This window comes from Nycticebus coucang, chromosome 3 (genome assembly GCF_027406575.1).
Source record: "Nycticebus coucang isolate mNycCou1 chromosome 3, mNycCou1.pri, whole genome shotgun sequence".
In the NCBI taxonomy this organism is placed as follows: Eukaryota; Metazoa; Chordata; class Mammalia; order Primates; family Lorisidae; genus Nycticebus; species Nycticebus coucang.
In genome coordinates, this window is record NC_069782.1 from 130,595,769 (window position 1) to 130,608,211 (window position 12,443).

The following is a 12,443-nucleotide window of genomic DNA, read 5'->3' on the forward strand; positions in this document are numbered from 1 at the left end:
AGGAGGATTGCACAAGCCCAGGAGTTTGAGGTTGCTGTGCGTTAGGCTGACCCATGATACTGTTAGACTCTGTCTCAAAAAGAAAAAAAAAAAGAAAGAAAAACATTTAGGCATACAAGTTCGGGGCAGTGAATTGGTTATATATAGCGAATACTAAATAAAAGAGTTTTCTTCAAGGAAAATAACTTTAAATGCTTCTTCCATGTACATAGTTGACATTAAACTTTATTTCCCTGTTAAGATTCTTTGTACATTTTAAAAAAATATTAACAAAACAAGTTTGCCTATAAGAAAGTTATTTCCTTTTAGTCTGAGCAATATTTTGTTTGCATCTTAAAAACTTTTTTTTGCTCACTGCTATGCCCTATCCTCCACAGGTAATCCATTTCACTTGTCAAAGTTCAGTGTCATGGTCTTTTTAACTATTAAGATGTCCAAAAATAGGGCGGCGCCTGTGGCTCAGTCGGTAAGGCGCCGGCCCCATATACCGAGGGTGGCGGGTTCAAACCCGGCCCCGGCTGAACTGCAACAACAACAACAAAAAATAGCCGGGTGTTGTGGCGGGCGCCTGTAGTCCCAGCTACTCGGGAGGCTGAGGCAAGAGAATCACTTAAGCCCAGGAGTTGGAGGTTGCTGTGAGCTGTGTGATGCCACAGCACTCTACCGAGGGCCATAAAGTGAGACTCTGTCTCTACAAACAAAAACAAAAACAAGATGTCCAAAAATACTGGCTAAAAATCTGTTCCCATTGTCTATAGAAACTTCTAACATCTTCCTTACTTCCTTACAAAAAAGTTCTTACTAGAGAAAAAAACAACTCACCTATTTATTTTTAAGATAAAATTGTACAGAACGGGCACTATTACAGTAAAAATAATTTACTGCACTTATGGCAAGCATTACACCTTTTTTTTTAATATAGTCTCACTTTATCACCCTCAGTTGAGTGCTGTGGCATCATAGCTCACAGCAACCTCCAACTCCTGGGCTTAGGCAAGTTTCTTGCCTCAGCCTCCTGAGTAGCTGGGGCTATAGGCACCTGCCACAACACCCGGCTATTTTTTGTTGCAGTTTGGCCAGGGCCAGGTTCAAACTCGCCACACTCATTATATTGGGCTGGTGCCCTACCCACTGAGCCACAGATGCTGCCTTTTTTTGTTGTTGTTGTTTTTTGTTTTTTGAGACAGAGTCTCACTATGTAGCCCTCAGTAAAGTGCTGTGGCATCACAGCTCATAGCAACCTCAAACTCTGGGGCTTAAACGATTCTCTTGCCTCAGCCTCCCAAGTAGCTCGGACTATAGGCATCTGCTACAACGTCCAGCTATTTTTTTTGTTGCAGTTGTCTTTGTTGTTTAGCTGGCCAGTGCCGGGTTCAAACCCTCTAGCCTTGGGTGTATGTGGCCAGCGCCTTACTCACTGAGCTATGGGCAGGTGCCACCTCAAGGATTGCTCTTAATTTACTTGAATTTATGTCATGTTCTAGGAACAGGATGAGAGAGCTAATATTTGCTGAACACCCACCATGCAGATAACACTTCATCTTTACAATAACCCTGTAAATTTGCCGGACATTATGTGTTTTCCAATTTGTAGATGAAGAAAATGGAGGTTTGGAGAGGTTAGATGACTTGTCTTGACAGTGATTTGAAACTTGGATTTCAGTATTTCTGTATTCTGACTCATGTTTGCATACAGTGTTAATTTAGAGGGAAAGTGCTTAAAATTATGACACATTCATTTTTATTTACTCATAATAAACATTTTTCAGGTGGGCATATTTTCTCTTATAAAAATAATTGCTTAGCAAATAGAATCAAGTCGTTCAAGGAAGCTTTATTTAAAAAAAAAAAAAAAAAGAGAAAGAAGAAGAAGGTGGTGCCTGGCTCAATGAGTAGTGTGCCAGCCCCATATACAGAGGAGGGTAGCGGGTTCAAACCCAGCCCCAGCCAAACTGCAACAACAAAATGGGCGTTGTGGCAGGCACCTGTAGTCCCAGTTACTTGGGAGGCTGAGGCAAGAGAATTGTCTAGGCCCGAAAGCTGGAGGTTGCTGTGAGCTGTGATGCTACAGCACTCTACCCAGGGTGACAAAGTGAGACTCTGTCTCTTAAAAAAAAAAAAGGTTTGGTAATTGATGTTTAGAGAGTTACAGTTTTAACTGTTTGGAGATTCAATTCACACCTTACCTCTTAATCTAAATCAATAGATCAATTGAATAAGATAAATTTAGAAGTTGAAACACTCTGCCCACTATACAGAAACAACCGTCAGAAAACAATGACACAACAAAAAGTTTTGGCAACTTTATTTAAGCTAACAAACGAATTTTCACTCTGCAAAGTTATAAATTAATTTTAATAGGCTGATCCAGATGGTCCATTTGGAAAATGGATAGGCTGATCTGCTGAAAATTAAACTAAATTTATCTCTCTCTCATACTTCATACTGAAGTAAGAGAGAGAATCGTGCCTATTAAGTCCAGCATATACAGATGGACCAGCGGGTCACACATGGGACTAATCTGATTCATTTTAAAAATAAATGCATACATTATTGAATCATTTTCTACTTGAAAGATCTGTTGTGTGCAGTATTTGAAAGAGATGTAATGTTTTTTTCATTGCTATTTTAACAGGTTCTCTTTGCTTCCCTCCACTTAAACCTTTTTTTTTCCCCCCCTCTTAGTTCTCCAAAATGATTACTCTAATATCTGTCATTCAGCATTGAGATCCAAGCTCTGGAGATTAATTAGGTCAGGAGGCTTTCCCCCCTCCCTTTTTTGTAAAGGATTTTATCTTCATTCTCTTTGTGAAGTGTATGAACTCAATGTTCTTGGAAAGAGAAATGGCCTTTAGAAACAGGCAAGTAGGAGATCCTCCTGGGGCCCTTAGAGTCTTTTAGCTTCTGGGTGTTTTAACAGCCCCATGAATGCAGATTTGTAAATTTATTGCAGCGCCATCTGTTTTTTTGCTCAAACCAGATTACTGTTGGCTTGTGTCTGTCTATTGTGGTGGTCACTCCCTAGGAGCTTGCCCTCTCAATCTTAGGAAAGAGTGATGAATAGCAGGGGTCAGTAGAATCGGATCACAGGGCAGCTGTCCAGGCAGGACTGCCCTGAACTTGATTACCCCATTGCTGCTTTTTTTAAAGGTAGGACATAATATATAAGCTGTTTAGACCCACCCCCTTTTATCCATTACATATGCCAATAATGAAGTGCCATTTGCTGTGCTATTTTGTTTTTCCTGTTGTCAAGTTCTATAGACAATAAGGTGTCAAAACCACCTTATACCTAGTGTTGATATAAGCAGGATTTATATCATATCACTTGCAACCTTAGATTCTTTTGCAGATAACCCATTTCCCCGAAAATAAGACATCCTCCGAAAATAAGACCTACTTACAGGAAAGATAAGACGTCCCCTGAAAATAAGACCTAGCGCATCTTTGGGAGCAGACCTTAATATAAGACACTGTCTTATTTTCGGGGAAAAAGGGTATTTCTTTTTTTTTTTTTGGCCGGGGCTGGGTTTGAACCCACCACCTCCGGTATATGGGACAAGCGCCCTACTCCTTGAGCCACAGGCGCCACCCGAAAAAGGGTATTTCTAATGGTATTTCAGTAACTCTTTTATCCTTGATTATGAAAAGTTCAAGGCCAGGCACAGTGGCTCATGCCTATAACCCTAGCACTCTGGGAGGCCAAGACAATCGATTGCCTAAGCTCATAAGATCAGCCTGAGTCAGAGCAAGACCTCGTCTCTAAAAATAGCCAGGCATTGTGGCAGGTGCCTGTAGTCCCAGCTACTTGGAAGGCTTAGGCAAAAGGATTGCCCGAGCCAAAGAGTTTGAGGTTGCTGTGAACTGTGATGCCATGGACTGTACGAAGGGCAACAAAGTGAGACTCTGTCTCAAACAAAAAAAAGAAAAGTTCAGTTACGTTCTTTGAATTCATTGTTGATTTAAACTAACTATAGTTCACATGTATTAGTCTAAACTAGAGTTTTGCCATTGTTTTTTTTGTTTGTTTTTTTTTTGAGACAGAGCCTCAAGCTGTCGCCCTGGGTAGAATGCTGTGGCATCACAGCTCACAGCAACCACCTACTCCTGGGCTCATGCGATTCTCTTGCCTCCGCCTCCCAAGTAGCTGGGACTATAGGTGCCCACCACAGCGCCTGGCTATTTTTTGTTTGGTTGCAGCCATCATTGTTTGGCGGGCCCAGGCTAGATTCGAACCTGCCAGCTCAGGTGTATGTGGCCAGCACCTTAGCCACTTGAGCCACAGGCGCCGAGCCGAGTTTTGCCATTGTTTTTTTTTTTTTTTTGTAGAGACAGAGTCTCACTTTATGGCCCTCGGTAGAGTGCCATGGCCTCACACAGGTCACAGCAACCTCCAACTCTTGGGCTTAAGTGATTCTCTTGCCTCAGCCTCCCGAGTAGCTGGGACTACAGGCGCCCGCGACAACGCCTGGCTATTTTTTTTTTTTTTTTGGTTGCAGTTTGGCCGGGGCCAGGTCTGAACCCGTCACCCTCGGTATATGGGGCCGGCGCCCTACCGACTGAGCCACATGTGCCGCCCGAGTTTTGCCATTGTTAATAGACATGACTACTACATATTAATTTGGAGAGCAGTTTAAATATTAGGAGAACTAAAGAGTTTCACTGCAGCTCTTACAGATTGAAAGAATAATAGGGGAATATTATAAACAACTTTGTGTCAAAAATTTGACATCTTAGATGATAGGAATGGACACATTCCTTAAAAAATTCAAATTATCAAACTAACATCATTTAAATAGCTCTATGTCTATTAAAGAAATTTAATTAATCATTAGAAGGCACAAATGGTTTCATTGGTGAATTCAATAAAAATTTAGGAACGAAAGAATACCAATTTTATACACATGCTTTCGGAAAATAGAGAAACAAAAGAATCCTTCTTGACTTGTATTATAAGACCACCACAGCATTAATTCCGAAACTTGGTGAAGACATTATCGGTAAAAGAACTATTGAAGGAGAAAGTTGAGACACTATTCCCTGTGTCACCAAGTCCTTTTGTATACCTTCTTTTCCATTTCATCTCTAACATCTGAAGGTGGGAGAGTTGGAGTGCAAAGTAAAGCAGTGTATCCTTGTAAGGAAATTTTATTTTCTTAGTTGTAGCATAATCTTCTCATCTCTTGGCATTGAGTATAAAGTTTTCTTTAAAGAATGTACAAAGTCACTATAATTTTCTTTTTACCTCTTAAATGCAAAGCCAAGGAAACCATAACCATTGTTTGCTTAGTTTTTATTTATATCTACAATCGAGGGCAAAGGAATGGGAGGATACACGAAAGTACTCACTACTTTTTGAAAAGTGTAGCATTACAACATGCAACTTTTCTTTGCTTCACATTGGTGCTAATAGGATCTGTCAGCCCTGCCTTTCTCCGTAATTGAGTAAATTGTGACCGCTGTCTAATCCTTCTCCCATCCCCCATTTCCTTTGTGTATGTGTCCACTTAACCATCCTGAGAACGTGGGCAGTGATAAATAAAGCATTGAGTACAGCTCTCTCAACTCTTTGAAAGCAGCATGATGCCAGCAGCCCTCTAGTTATATTTCTTTAAGTATTTACGTTTTTCTGTATTCTCTCTCTTGTGTAGCTGGAACCCTGGGGATGCAAAGCCATGAGAGAGGCCAAGAAGCTAACAAAGTAGCTGTCTCCCTTGTTAGCTTGTTCCTTTATTCTTTAAAAACAAGATAAAAACCATCTGGCTCAGGGCATTACATTTTCCTCCCCCATGCACCTCTATAGATGGAGACTTCACCTGCAGTGAGGGTTTACATTGATTAGGCAGGGAGCAGTAATTCAAGCTTCCATCCTCTTCAAGGATACTTTGCAGTCTTTAAAGGTGCTGACCCACTGAGTTAAACTGTCAAGGGAGGATAAAAAAGTATCTTCATCCCAGGAGGTAACAGCTGCCAGGTTTTCAACACCTTGCATGCTGTTGGAAAAATATCACAATTGTCAGCTGAAAGGAAAATGACTCTGTGGTCATTTTCTATTAATGACTGGGCCTTATAAAAGAAACTACATTCCTTTTAGAAGGTATGAGTAGCTGTTTTCCTTGCCTACAATGCCCCTTCCCTCAAATTCCTATGTTGTTCTAAACATTGCTTTGGAGGATATCTACAAAAAGGAAGCAGTGAAGAACTCAAAGTTAAAACAGCCAGTATAAGCATAGAAGTCCGATGGCCATAGCTTCTTTATTCAGTTGAATGAGTAGGAGGAGGAAGCACATCACTGACGTAGAAAATGACATTATAGTGTATGTTAACAAAACAATAACAAAGTCATTCATAAGCCAGTGAACTGAGAGAAAACATATTGTATTTCTGTTCTTTGGAGGACAATTTGTTTTGAGGCGGCATCCAGATGGGTAAATACCAAGACATTTATTTTTTCAAGAGAGCCACTTCTTTTCTACAAAACAAAACAAGCAAAACCCACACAGAATTTACTTCTTATAATAGCTCTGTAATATTTGTCTATAACAGCATTCCCTTCTTTCTGATTTGATTGATGAGGGGAAAATGTTTAATGAAATCCCTGATATCAGGCAGACAGAGTTTTTTCCTATTTGTTTTAGGTTAGTCATTTTAATTGTATTGAGTAATTAGAAGGTACACACAGCCAAGGGAGCTTTGTTCTGATAATTGCTCAAGAAAGCCTATTCCCTATCTACCATTGCTTTGTGTTAAGACACTTCTCCCTCTAGTGGCAATAGTAAGCACTTTGGCTTGGCAGTAGGCAAGGTGTAATTGCAATATGACAAACTATGCTTAAGGGACTATCTTGTAAATAAGTTCATTGGGAGTTTGGCATTATTTCATTGTATATGTGTGGGGTTTTTTTTTTACCCTATGAAACTTCCTACTTCTCTCCCCCCCTCCCCAAGTGCTTTGGGCTTTGTATGGAAAAAAATTGCCTGAGATGTTTATTTTTTATTTATTTATTTTTTTTTATTGTTGGGGATTCATTGAGGGTACAATAAGCTGAGATGTTTATTAAAAAAAAAAGCACAGTGCATTCTGGGTAATGTTTTGCAGCTTGACTTAATTTTAGTCATCTGTTTTAATTACCTATTTATAAAAATGCTTTTGCATTTGTAGACATTATTTAATACTTTGGAAGAAGCACCTCATTTGAAATAAATAAATAAATTATACTTATTTTAAATAGTGCATGTAAAAGACCTTAAGGGTAATTAATGTTGGTCTCTTAATTAAGACAAAAGTGATCTTTACAAATCTGATGAAGTGATTTGTTTATATAACTTCCCACTTCTGCTGAATCCTTTAGAGTCTAATAACATTAAAAAAAAAACAACAACACAGTTCGGCAATTTGTACCTAGCTACAAAAACCCTTCAAAAAAGAAGCAATTTAATAACCAGCTTTCTTAAAATTACTTTGAGGAAGGAAGACTATATAGGGGCCTGGTGCTTTGTTTTATTTTTATTTCAATGTAATCATTCTTTGATAAATTGTGTAATCACTGACTTTGTAGAAAAAATATTATTGAACTCCTGGGTTGCAATGACCATAAAAAGTATATTTTCATATAGAGAGTTGAGATACTGTGAATAAATTATAAAGGAAACAGTTTTTATGCTGGTCAGAATCCATATGGGCCCAATTCATTTTGTGTTCAGTGCCTAATCTGGATGTACCATTAAAAAATAAGAAAAAGAGGAAAAGCCTATTGTGCCTAGCTGCATGAGTCCTAAAAAAGTCTGCTCAAAGAACAACATGGAATGAAATCAGATACAGCTTTGCAGCTATCGAACGAGCTTCAGTAGCAACTGTGTGGCATTTTTAAAGCCCACTTCCAGCTTCCATAGATATTGTCTTTTAGTTTGCTTTTCTATACCATATTCCTGCTTGGGACATGATTTGATGTTACCATATATTAGAAGGTCCCTGTTCCCCTATCCCCCACCTCCAATTACTAGCCTTGTTCATTATACTATATCTTGTTCTGCTATAGGGCTGCTGAACAGATTTCTTAAGTAGCTTTTTGCAAGGTTAAAAGAATGCAGCCTGGTAACAAGTTTGTGTCATTTTAAATATATACCTTCTAGTAAATAAGGGGAACTCTGGCAATCAATCCCTTTTAGTGTGTTATATGTTTCACCTGACAACTAAACCTTCTATTGATTAGCCATTACTTTGTTAGATAATCCTATGTCATTGAATCCATTGTAAAAAATTAAACTCTTTAAAATGTTTTACCCTAGCAGCAGTGTGAAAATTGAAAACTTGTTCAAAATTACAGCCTGCTTTCACAAAGAAGGTAGTTTTCAGCAAGGCTTCTTGCTGGTTTATGCTTATGTGCTTTATACGCAATATAAAAACATATTAAAGTACTCCAACGCAAAACTCTGCCTCTGGTTTAGCAATGAAGCTACCTTTTCTTTTTTTTTTTTTTTTTTTTGTGGTTTTTGGCCAGGGCTGGGTTTAGAACCCACCACCTCCGGCATATGGGACTGGCGCCCTACTCATTGAGCCACAGCACCACCCATGAAGCTACCTTTTCGAATGTTGCATCGGGACAGACCTATCTTGCTTACAGCTATTATATTTGCTAGTTTGATTTCAAGGTGGAAGGAGTCTTATAAAAGGAAAATATTGAATGTTTTAGCCTTTTTCTTTCAGAGTAATCAAAGGACTGTTACAAGTTTTAGTTTACCAATCTATGTTATTTCCTTGGGAGATGAAAGGTCATATACCCATTTTACAGATGGCATGTCTGGAAAATAAAAGCCTTTGTTTAGTCCTGCTTAGACACTCCCTCACAGAAGCCTGTCACAGGTTTTCTGAATCTATTTAATGTCCCCTTAAATATGTTATATTTATTCATGGAAGGGAAAGAGAAAATTTTTTTCCCAACTTTCTTTTAGAAAAGTAACATTGTATTTTATTAATTCACTAGACAAACCTTTATAATACTTTCCCCCCCTAAAATGTTAACTGTATATACCTTTTATTTTATATTAGACATTTTCATACAATGAATAATCCGGATACTAATTGTATAGGTCAATGAATTCTTTTTTTTTCATTTGCGACAGTCTCACTTTGTTGCCCTTGGTAGAGTGCCAAAGTCATAGCTCACAGCAACCTCAAAATCTTGGGCTTGAGCAATTCTCTTGCCTCAGTCTCCCGAGTACCTGGGACTATAGGCACACCCCACTACACCCAGCTATTTATTCTTTTAGAGATGGGGGGTCTCTCTCTAGCTCACACTGGTTTCTAACTCCTGAACTCGAGCAATCCACCCACCTTGGTCTTCCAGAGTGCTAGGATTACAGGTGTGAGCCACCACGCCTGGCCTGAATTTTTGAGAAATGTATTCTCTCCTCCTGTGTAACCACCACCCAAACATATCTGTAGAACATTTTCATTATCCACGAAAGATCTCTTGGTCTCTTTCCTACTCATTGAATCAAACATTGATCAGCTTACTGTTACCATAGGTTAATTTTGCTTTTTCTAGAATTTCATGTAAGGAGGTCTTTCACTCAGCATGTTTGTGAGAGTCATCTGTGTTATTGTGTATAGCAATACTTTATTCTCTTACATTGTTTTATTCCACTGAATAACCATACTCCTTTGTTTTCTGTTCTCCTTTTGGTGGATATCCTGTCTGTTATCTTTATAAATGAAGTTACTATGAATAGTCTTATATAAGGGTTTTGGTGAACATTAGCTTATCGCTCATTAAATTTTCATACATTTTTTTTTTTGTAAAGTGGCATAAATTTTTAGCCATTAAAAAAAATTGCTTTGTGGGCGGCGCCTGTGGCTCAAGGAGTAGGGCGCTGGTCCCATATGCCAGAGGTGGTGGGTTCAAACCCAGCCCCGGCCAAAAAAAAAAAAATTGCTTTGTATGTCTTTGTATTATTGTTATTATTTTTAATTTAGAGACAAGCTTGAGTGCAGGGTCATGATTGTAGCTCACTGTAGCTCAGGACTCCTGAGCTCAAATGATCCTCCTGCCTTGGCCTCCCAAGGTGCTACGATTACAGATGTGAGCCTGTGCCCCCAGCCAATTATAGTATTTATGTCTTTGATCTATCTCAAATTAATTTTTATGTATGCTTTTAAGTAGAGTTTGGAGTTTATTATTTTAACCATAAATTTATACAGTTGTTTTACCACCATTGTTGAAAAATCTTTCCTTTCCCCCAATTGAATTGTATAGGTTCATTTGTCAAAAGCCAGTTGACAGTATACTGTAGTGCAAGTGAACCTCCTCTGTTGCTGCTGGACACACAGTAGTGAGTGATAGTGGCTGGGGTGCTGACCCTCCCCAGTTTAACATGCCAATTACCAAGGACAACAAGACAAATGATAGTTGTCTGTCTTTGCACCAAATATCATACTGTCTTGATGATCATAATTTTCTATAATGTCTTGAAATCAGGTAGTATGAGTCCTCCAGATTCGTTTTTATTTTAATTTTGTTTTAGCTACTCTAGATTCTTTGCATTTGTATGTAAATATTAGAATGAACCTAACAATTTCTGTCAAAAAGTTTGAAAAGTTTTGGTTTGGATTTTATTGAGATTGCGTTATCTATTTGAGTAGAAGTAGAATTAGCATCTTAACAATATAGAGTCTTGGCGTGGTACCTGTGGTTCAAGCGGCTAAGGCGCCAGCCACATACACCTGAGCTGCCAGGTTCGAATCCAATCCGAGCCGTCCAAACAACGATGACAGCTGCAACCAAAAAATAGCCAGGCGTTATGGCAGGCGCCTGTAGTCCCAGCTACTTGGGAGGCAGGGGCAGGAGAATCACTTAAGCCCAGGAGTTAGAGGTTGCTGTCAGCTGTGATGCCACGGCACTCTACCCAGGGCAACAGATTGAGGCTCTGTCTTAAAAAAAAAAAAAAAAATATATATATATATATATATATATATAGAGAGAGAGAGAGAGAGAGAGAGAGAGAGAGAGAGTGTCTTGGCTGGTGCCCATAGCACAGTGGTTACGGCGCCAGCCACGTATAGTGAGGGTGGTGGGTTAGAACCCAACCTGGGCCACCTAAACAACAACCACAACAACAACAAAAAATAGCTGAGTGTTGTGGTGGGCACCTGTAGTCCCAGCTACTTGGGAGGCTGAGGCTAGAGAATCACTTAAGCCCAAGAGTTTGAGGTTGCTGTAAGCTGTGATGCCACAGCACTCTACCCAGGGTGACATAGTGAGACTCTGTCTCAAAAAACAAACAAAAAGGGTGGCGCCTGTGGCTCAAGGAGTAGGGCGCCTGTCCTATATGTCGGAGGTGGCGGGTTCAAACCCAGCCCCGGCCAAAAACCACAAAACAAACAAACAAAAACCAATATTGAGTCTTAAGGCCAGGCATGGTGGCTCATAGCTGCAATCCTTTTTTTTTTTTTTTTTGTAGAGACAGAGTCTCACTTTATGGCCCTCGGTAGAGTGCCGTGGCCTCACACAGCTCACAGCAACCTCCAACTCCTGGGCTTAAGCGATTCTCTTGCTTCAGCCTCCGGAGTAGCTGGGACTACAGGTGCCCACCACAACGCCCGGCTATTTTTAGGTTGCAGTTCAGCCGGGGCCGGGTTTGAACCCGCCACCCTCGGTATGTGGGGCCGGCGCCTTACCGACTGAGCCACAGGCGCCTCCCATAGCTGCAATCCTTAACCACTGGGAATAGAGTTTGGAGTTTATTATTATTATTATTTTTTTTTTTTTTTGGCCGGGGCTGGGTTTGAACCCGCCACCTCCGGCATATGGGACTGGCACCCTGCTCCTTGAGCCACAGGCGCTGCCCTGGAGTTTATTATTTTAATCATAAATTTATACAGTTGTTTTACCACCATTGTTGAAATACTCCAGTGGGAGTATTGCTTGAGCCTAGGATTGTGAGACCAGCCTGAGCAAGAGCAAGACCCCATCTCCACTAAATTATAAATGATAGGCATCATGGAAGGTACCTGTACCCCAGCTATTCAAGAGGCTGAGGCAGGAGGATTACTTGAACCCTCTAGTTTGAGGTTCCTGTGAGATAGGTTGATGCCACAGCACTTTAGCCTAGGCAACAGAGTGAGATTCTGTCTCACAAAAAGAAAAATACACACACATACACACACACACACACATATAAGCATATATATATATGTGAGTGTATCTAGAGAGAGGGAGACTTCCAGTCAGTAAACATATGTGTATATGTAACTCCACGTGTTTGTCTTTCTAAATTTTTCTAAGCAATGTGTTTTAGTTATTATTTTCTTGGACATATTAAGTTTATTCCCCAAAAGTTAATGTTTTCAGTGCACTTGTAAATTGTTTCATTCTCTAATTATTTATTGCTAGAATAGAGAAATCCAGTTGATTTTTGTTTGTTTTGACCTTGTTTTGTTTGACC

General features: G+C 39.7%; 1 protein-coding gene across 5 annotated transcripts in view; it reads left to right on the forward strand.

Annotated features, from left to right (window-relative positions):
- Positions 1–12,443, forward strand: part of BTRC (beta-transducin repeat containing E3 ubiquitin protein ligase) — a 204,126-nt gene that overhangs the window by 110,647 nt on the left and 81,036 nt on the right. The gene's annotated exons all lie outside the window — the stretch shown is intronic.